We start from the raw sequence: 9017 nt of genomic DNA on the forward strand, positions 1-9017 counted from the left end.
ATCCACCTAAAAGAAAAGAAAAAACAATGAAAAACGCATAACAATTAGTACAAAAACAGAGCAGAACCTATGAGAAAGAAAAATTATACATCACATTGCATAGTAGTTAAACTCTTTATATGCCTCGCAATAACGATATTCAGAAGGTTTTGTGCTCAATGGGCAAATCTTTCACATAAAATGTTACAAATATTGCAGAACATATGTCTAGACAAAGAGAAAAAACTAAGAAAAATCCCAACTTGACAATAACTTTGACTTGTGTTCTCTTCTATAGCAATGTGGCCACATTTTGGGGATCGTTCAATAAAAAGGGTTTCAATCGAGGGTCTGTTAGTTGGGGAAAACCAGTTCTTGCTCCCAATGTCGTACACCCGATAACTGCCCGCAATGAACCCACAATGCACAAGTTAGCTTCTTTTACATTTATAATTTACATAAGACACAAAGCTAAAGTCTACTAACCACTTGAGAAGCAAATGACAACATTCTTTCTGGTGGCATATTGGCACAGAGAGCTGCAGATTGCAAGTGGGAAATCCATGAGAAATGAAACATTACAACCTTATCAAGCGTCAAGGGAACAATGAATATCATGACGTACTAGAAAAAGGACACTAGCCAGGAAGAACCATACACGACTCCCACTCCATAGTACATATTCACTTTACAGTGGTGGACTAGAACAAAATGAATTCTGTGCACAGATTTTTATTAGTTCATTAGCACTGTGGCCATGCTTCAGTCGTCTATTGAATCATAAATCTTCTAATTGGTGAATTACCGAATATATAGATGTTGCACTGGTTGCGTCAGTATCAATACTCTGCTTCATTTTCTTGAACATCAATTTCTTCAGACTGGAGATCCTCTGCAAATCAACCGAATAGCGAAAAGTAAATACATACACCTCTTGTTCATCTTTCAAAACAATTTGTTTGCTTACAAGCAGACACTTAACATACATCAGAAGAACCAAAAAAATATGCAAGCATACCAGCTTCAGCCCTTTCTAACATCATGCAGCCATCTTCACCCAATGTCACAATTACAAATTTGATGTTGGGCAACTTTAGAAGTACAGAAACTAAAGCAGCTGGGATTGAAGGGGCCTCTGTCCATACCTGCGAGACAATACATCTTTTGTCAAGCTCAAAAGGGGGAAGATATTGTTGAGTCCCACATGGCGGGATAAGAAGAAACTGGTCTCTTTATACGGTCGTGGACAATATTCACCTCTTGAGCTAACTTGGGGTTAGGCCCAAGGTCTATAACATGGTATCAGAACCAAGCCTATACCAATTCATGGCTTACAGATGTTGGGGCCCATATTAAATTTCCCATGCTCTAGATGTCCAGCCCAGGGTGCTGAGCGTGTGGGGTGATGAGTCCCACATGGTTGGATGAGGAGAAATTGGTCTCTTTATATGATTTTGGGTAATCCTAACCTCTTGAGCTAGGAGGAGAAAAATTAACACTATTTCACCTTTTCAAGTGATACAAGGTTACATCCAAAGGCTATGGGGAAAACATGGTATAGATAAGGTGGCAATGCTAAGGAATGGTGTGATTGTGGTAAGGTTTGAAACAGTCATTGGGAAACAAGAGGTTTTGCAGGGAGGTATCTATCACTTTGACAACAAACCATTTATTGTCAAAGAATGGACGCAGGAGCTAGAATTTACTAAGGAGGAGCTAGAAACTGTCCCAATCTAGATTAAATTTCCTGGGCTTGATTTCAAATACTGGAGCAAGGTTGGATTAAGTAAGATTAGAAGCTTAATAGGTAAACCAATGATGGTGGATCACAATACAGAGGCAAGAAATGGGTTGAACTTTGCTCGTATACTAGTAGAGGTTGAATTGGGTGCACAATTACCGGATGTAGTAAAATTTAAGAATGAGAAGGGTAAACTGATTGAACAGACTGTGCAGTATGACTGGAAGCCTACACTCTGTAAGTTTTACAAAAAGTATGGGCATGATGAGGAGGTATGTTGAGTGAAGAAGAAAGGACCTAAGACTAATCAGCAAAAAGCTGAAGGTAAGGAGGACGGATAAAATAAGCAACGGCAAAGTAGAGCAGGGCAAAAATGAACTGAGATACAACAACCAACAAAAGGTCAACTGGTGGATAAAGAGGCAACTAGCGCCAGGGGAGAATGGCAGACCCCAGCAAGAGTTGGGAAATCTCCAAATACTCCCCCTGGCCAATCATCCCGTATTGAATCACAAATTCTTTTCAGATTTTGCAGAAGAAAAATGAGATACAAGTTAGTGCCAGGACTGTGGGTGGATAGACTAGTTTAAAGTCTGGGGATGGTTAATCTCCTAAGTTGGAATGTAAGGGGTCTTAACGGCTCGAATAAGCAAAAGGAAGTTAAAATCCTTTGCAATGAAGAAAAGGTAAGCATGATAGGTTTACTGGAAACAAAAATAAAAAGTGGAAAGATCGAACAATTGGCTGCTAGCATGTTTTCAGGCTGGGAATATATTACTAACCTAGAGAAACACTATAATGGTAGAATATGGGTAACATGGAGGCCGGATTTCTATCAAGTTAACATCATTAGCATGTTTGCACAACAAATATCTTGTGAGGTATTGTTTATTCCTCTACAAATCTCCTTTGAAATTTCATACATCTATGCTTTTAATAGTAGGGATGAAAGGAGGGAGTTGTGGGAAAGCTTGGTAACACAAAGTAAAAGATGCACCAAACCTTGGTTGGTATTAGGTGATTTTAACTCAGTACTGAGTTTTGAGGACAGAATAGGAGGGAACCCAGTTACATGGGCTGAAATTATGGACTTCAATGAATGTGTATATGATTGTGGGCTATTGGAATTTCCAAGTCAAGGGAATAGATATACATGGAGTGACAAGCATGAAGAGTGTAGAATTTTTTCAAAAATAGATTGGATATTCATAAATAGAGAATGGTTGGACATTATGCCCACTTGTAAAGCCTTGTTTTTACCGGAAGGTATAAGTGATCATTGTCCTGCAAAAGTGATGTTAACTGAGGAATGCAAGACCAGGAGAGCTTTTCAATTTTGTAATGTGTGGAGCAAACACCCATAGTTCAAAACAATTGTGCAGGAAGGATGGAATGCGACTATAGAGGGGTGTATGATGTATAAAGTAGTGTGGAGATTGAAGCTGCTAAAAAAGAAGTTGAGAACTCTACACTCTCAAGCTTTCCAAAATATTGTTAGTGAGGCAAATGAGGATAGGGAGAATCTAAAGCTGGCACAAGCACAACTGCAAACTGACCCTGGTAATCTAGAGCTCCAACAGTCGGAAAGTGATTTGTATCAAAAATTCAGGAGGTCCTCTTACATGGCGGAGTTATTTCTTCAGCAAAAAAGTAAGGCTACATGGATAAGGTTGGGAGATGATAACACTAGATACTTGTAGTCATTCATAAAATACAGGAAGTTAAAGCATGCCACAACACATTTAAAAGACAAAGCAGGAGAATGGCAACTGACCCTGCTATTATTGCTGCACTATTTGTGGATTATTATAAGGGAATACTGGGAAGTACCACAGTGCATAGAAGGCCAGCAATGGGGGACCTGATAAAAAATGGGAGGGTGCTTACTGAGGAGCAGCAGTGTGAGTTAATTAAAAGTATAGATCCAGAAGAAGTAAAAAAAACAATGTTTCAGATAGATAGCAATAAGAGTCCTGGTCCTGATGGGTATGGTAGTGGTTTTTACAAAGAAGCTTGGTCAATAGTGGGTAAAGATGTTACCACTGCAGTCTTAGAATTCTTTCAAAACAACAAAATACTTAAGCAGATTAACACTACAAGCATAGCACTTATTCCCAAGATAGATAAGCCTGAATATGCTAGTCAATTTAGGCCTATCTCATGTTGTAATGTCATTTATAAATGCATTTCCAAATTAATCTGTAGTAGGCTAAAGTCAGCAGTAAATCATCTGGTAGCAGAAAATCAGTCAGCATTTGTTCAGGGAAGATCAATGATGCACAATGTGCTGATTTGCCATGATATTTTGAGACACTACAACAGGAAGAATGCATCTCCTAGATGTCTTATGAAGATAGACTTGAAGAAAGCACATGACATGGTCAGTTGGGAGTTTCTGGAGGAAGTACTCACTGCTTTTGGGTTTCCTGGACAATTTATTCAATGGATTATGTTGGGAATCACTACCACCATGTTTTCAGTTAGAGTAAATGGGGGTAACCATGGCTTTTTTTGCTGGAAAGAGAGGGCTGAGGCAAGGTGACCCTGTATCTCCTCTATTGTTTGTACTTGTGATGGAGTACCTGTCTAGAACTCTTCATACTATGAGTCAATTGCCGGACTTTAAATATCACTCAATGTGCAAGAAGCTGCAACTCACCCACCTAATATTTGTTGATGATCTAATGATTTTTTGCAAAGGTAATGTGATCTCAGTAAATAAAGTAATGGAAGCATTAGCGCACTTTAGTGCAGTCACTGGTCTGGAGGCTAATTTGGAGAAATCAACTGTATATTTAGCTGGAGTTGATGAGGATACAAAAAGCAGAATCATTGCAAGAACTGAATTTTCAAAGGGTGTTTTTCCCATGAAGTATCTAGGTCTTCCCTTATCCCCAAAGAAATGGATGAAGACAGAATGCCATACTTTGATAGATACGATCACTCAAAGAATAAAAGTGACATACTCTAAGCAACTTTCCTGTGCTGGTAGACTACAGGTGATTAATGCTATGCTTTTCTCAATTCACAGTTTGTAGGGGGCAGTGTTTATTCTTCCCCAGAGCATTCTAAAGGAAGTTGATCAGATTTGTCGAGCTTACTTATGGGGTAGTAGTACAAAGAAGAAGAAAGTAGCATTGGTTGCATGGGATAAAGTGTGTTGTCCCAAGAGACTAGGAGGACTGAATATTAAGGGCTGCATTAATTGGAACAAAGCATCAGTGGGTCATTTACTGTGGCAAATAATTGTGAACAAAGAGGCACTTTGGGTTAAATGGGTCCATGGTATATATATGAAGACTGATTCTATATGGAATCACAAACCTCCCATTGATAGTAGTTGGTATTGGAGGAAAATTAATGTACTTAAAGAGGAAATGCAGAGTTGGTACAATCAAGGAAGATATATATTAACTCTTAATGGCACCCAATGGCGGATCTACATTCAAACTTATGGGTGCTTGAGCACCCATTACATTTTGGAGGCATCACAATTATTTATATAGGAAATATAGTAATATGTACAAATATGTATATTGAGCACCCAGTTTTAATAGCAATTTCAAACTATAAATAGTTAAGCACCCATAACTAAAAAATTCTGAATCCGCCACTGGACTTTAAAGGATAGTTTAATGTTTTGCCTGAAAGAATTAGAAATATAAGGACAAATGCTACATCCGAACCTAATATTATCAAAAAGAATAATTTTCTAGAGTTATTTTTATACAATTTTTTAAGATATTAACAAATTTTGTGTAAACTAACCAAATTTAGCACACAGAAAAGTTTGTGATTTAGAATTTACTAGTCGGCACTAATACCTATATTAGTCCTCGTTAATGCTTATATAAGTCGTCATTAAAAATAAATTTAGTGGCAACTTTAATGTCTCGATCCAACTCATCGGGCCGTGCGGGCACGCACCTACTCTAACACCTAAGAAGTAATTTCCAAACAGTGAAAAACATGCGGAAGATTAAGAAAACTAAGATAGAAACAAATTCATGGAGTTTTAAAACAATTCGAGTTAAGACTTGTAAAGTAATTAACACCCCAGAGATCTAGTTTAAACAAGTACAAGAGCTTCTAAGATTACAAGGTATAAACATGATAACCACGACGCAACTCCCACCACATGGAAGGAGAAGTAGAAGTTGTTGGAGATTGTCTTCGTCTTCACCTAAGAAACATCACTGACCCTGCAACCAGACTATGCCAAAAGGCATAGCAAGAGTAGTATCAGTACAACCACATGTATGGGTAGGCATCATTGGTCAACCCGATGCCCACCGCATAATATAAGAAATCGACTAGCAAGAAATCATGCAATAAGACTGTTCATTCCTTCACCTTTATATTTTTTTGCCCTTACCATTCCCGGATACTTTAATAATACACTAGTACACTTGACTTTCGACCCCTTAATCATTCCAATCTTGATCATAGCTTAACCATTCTAGTCNAGATATCCAAATTGAAATTCCACAGCAAAGGAACAGTGTCATTGCAATTTGTCAGAGTAGCTAACTTGCCTGTGGAAATCTCGCTGAGCATATGACATAACGACATGGACTAGGCTAGGAAATTCAAAGTTACTACTCAAAAGTTTTCTGGCCCCAATTTTTTCCCTATTTGCTTTTCTATAACGATAGGAACATGTCGTTACAGATTGTGTTCTAAAGGCTAGTAAATATATTATTTAAGAATAAAGAAGATAAATGGGACATGTCATACCTAGGAGAGAGACTTTTATTAGTTAATTATATTATATTCATAAAAGAAACAAATCTCAAACATGTGACTAGGGGTGTTCACGGGTCGGTTTGGATCGGTTATTGGTCAAAATTAAAACTAAACCAACTTAATCGGTTTTAAAATTATCAAAATCAAACCAAACCAAATATAATATACATTTATCGGTTTCGGTTATTAACCATACACAAAAATAAAAGAAACAATTCATTCAAAATATGAAAAAAATGACAACAATCCATTCAAAATGAAAAATAGTTAAAATGACCGAAATTACTTAACTTTCGATCACTGAATTTACTGTGAATAAAACTTTAAAATTCACTATTTTGGCCTAGAAAGAAGAGTCAGTAACATTTTCAATCCTAAAAAAATTATCATAGACACTCATATACATGAAATCAATAAGATAAATGTTTTCACCTTGGACATTTTTGCTTTCAATAAGTAAATTATTAAGAAATTATAATGAAAACATATATTAGATCATTAAAAATGTTTGTAAAAATAATATATTAAGTATGTTTATTAATAATATATATGTATATAATTTATTGGTTCAGTCTGATTATTTCTTCAATTTTTTCAAATAAAATCATAACCAAACCAAATACTATCGGTTTCAAAAATCTAAAGTCAAATCACACCAAACCCAAATAAAATCAATTTATTTTATCAATTTAAATTGATTTTTATCCAAATAGTGAACATCCCTACCTGGAACCGTTCATAGGATCAGATATAATGTCCCTAGTTCATTCTCCCATTTAATTCACTGGCGTATCACAAAGTTGGTGCCACTTTTTAGCGTTTTTGCCCACAAATTTCTAAATTTTTGGCAAAGACTTTTTTTTTTTTTTTGAATATAATTTATATTCGTAAGTTCTAAAAATCATTTAAATTATTCATAGATTTGTATTTTAATTTTACAATGAAAATGTTCCATAAAAAGTCATGACAATGAACATAATTAATATAAATTTGAAAAAAGAGAAAAAAAACACAAAAGGAAAATACCATTGTGTATACGAATAACGATATAAATTTTGTATAACAAATTAGGAATAAAATTTAGTCCAAAACTATTAATAATGGGCGTTTTTATAAAATATTAAAGTTTGGGTAATTTTTAATTTTTTTAAAATTCACAAATACTAAAATTTGGCCCAAATTCTAGATTTTTTCCCCAAACTTGGGATGTTTGCCAAACATATTTGCTAATTAATAATAAATTATATGACGAAACCTAGTTCCCAATTTTATAAAAAAAAAATGTTTGTGGACAAACGAGCATATTGCACTTTCTGTTTGGTTTTAACTCAAAATGTGTTTATGAAACACCAGCTAGTAATCACAGGAAGTTTCCTTAAAAGAAAATTTGACATTTCATTTTCAGGATATCCAAATGAAAAAAGGGTGTTCCCTATTGTCTAAAATAAGTGGCCTAATTCTATTTTCCAGGTAATTCAAAATCCTGTCCATTTTAACTTTAACTTTTCACGTGACATGTTTAAGACAATAAAATTAAAGGATATTTTGGTACATTTGACATAATTTTAATTTAGACCACAAGATTAAAAAATCCTTTCTTTTCTTAAACTCCGTTCCAAGTTAAACTAGACAATTCTTTTTTAAACGAAAGGAGTATAATTTATCATGATTAAATAATTTAATAAAGTATAATACATGTTATTCAACTATAAAAACGCTTCATATTATTCAAATACATAACATGTGTATAATGATCATTTGTGATAAGTTACCTTTTGGAATTTAGTGACAAATTTGAAAGTTATAATATAAATTTATTCTTACACAGTTCAAATATACCACTTGTACTCTATTTTTGAAGGGGTGAATTGTGAAATATGGTACTCTAACTTGGAATTTATGCTTAATAAGGTTTTATACAATAAGATGACCCAAAACTTGGTATAAAAAAGGTTGATATTTGCATCAAATAAATAAATGAATTACATACATATCTTTTAACATGAACTTTTATCAATTAATCAATGTTAATTAATATACATATTTGATTAGTAATACTTGTTAAATTGTTAATTTTCAAAGGTATGGAGGATTTGACCGTGTTTCTTGGCAATCGACAACTTAATGAAGAGGAGTGTGAAAGTTAGGAATCAGTTAAGTTGTTAAGGGCAGAAAAGTCATTTTGTAATAGTTAGTTATAACCAACTGATGTGTATAAATGTAGTTGTCTTGTAGTACTGTAAAAAAAAAAAAAATTCATTCTGCAATACAAAGAATTCAGAAGCTCCTAGAAGCTCTCTGTAAAAGCTCACAATTGAGTTATTTTCACTTTACGTTCATGGTATCAGAGCACAATCTCACAGTGATTACTGTTGAAGTCGATTGGACATAGGATCAAAGAATCAGAAGGTGATTCATCGATTCATCTGTTTTTTGGTTTGTTCAACATTGCAGATCAGAGCTCAATTACAGGTTGAAGGTTATTTGAGCTTGAAATTACTCTGTTTGAAGTATTACTGCTTCCGCGACAACAATTTCTCATAGATCAGTC

At 34.8% G+C, this 9017-nt stretch overlaps 1 long non-coding RNA gene across 1 annotated transcript; it reads right to left on the reverse strand.

Annotated features, from left to right (window-relative positions):
* Window positions 1-842: 842 nt before the first annotated feature.
* On the reverse strand, window positions 843-1432 carry LOC125849931 (uncharacterized). The gene is made up of 3 exons (XR_007444726.1): window positions 1237-1432; window positions 998-1124; window positions 843-871 (listed from the first exon to the last, which is right to left on the reverse strand). It is a non-coding gene; the product is annotated as an uncharacterized LOC125849931 (long non-coding RNA).
* Window positions 1433-9017: the final 7585 nt, after the last annotated feature.

This window comes from Solanum stenotomum, chromosome 1 (assembly GCF_019186545.1).
Source record: "Solanum stenotomum isolate F172 chromosome 1, ASM1918654v1, whole genome shotgun sequence".
Taxonomy (NCBI): domain Eukaryota; kingdom Viridiplantae; phylum Streptophyta; class Magnoliopsida; order Solanales; family Solanaceae; genus Solanum; species Solanum stenotomum.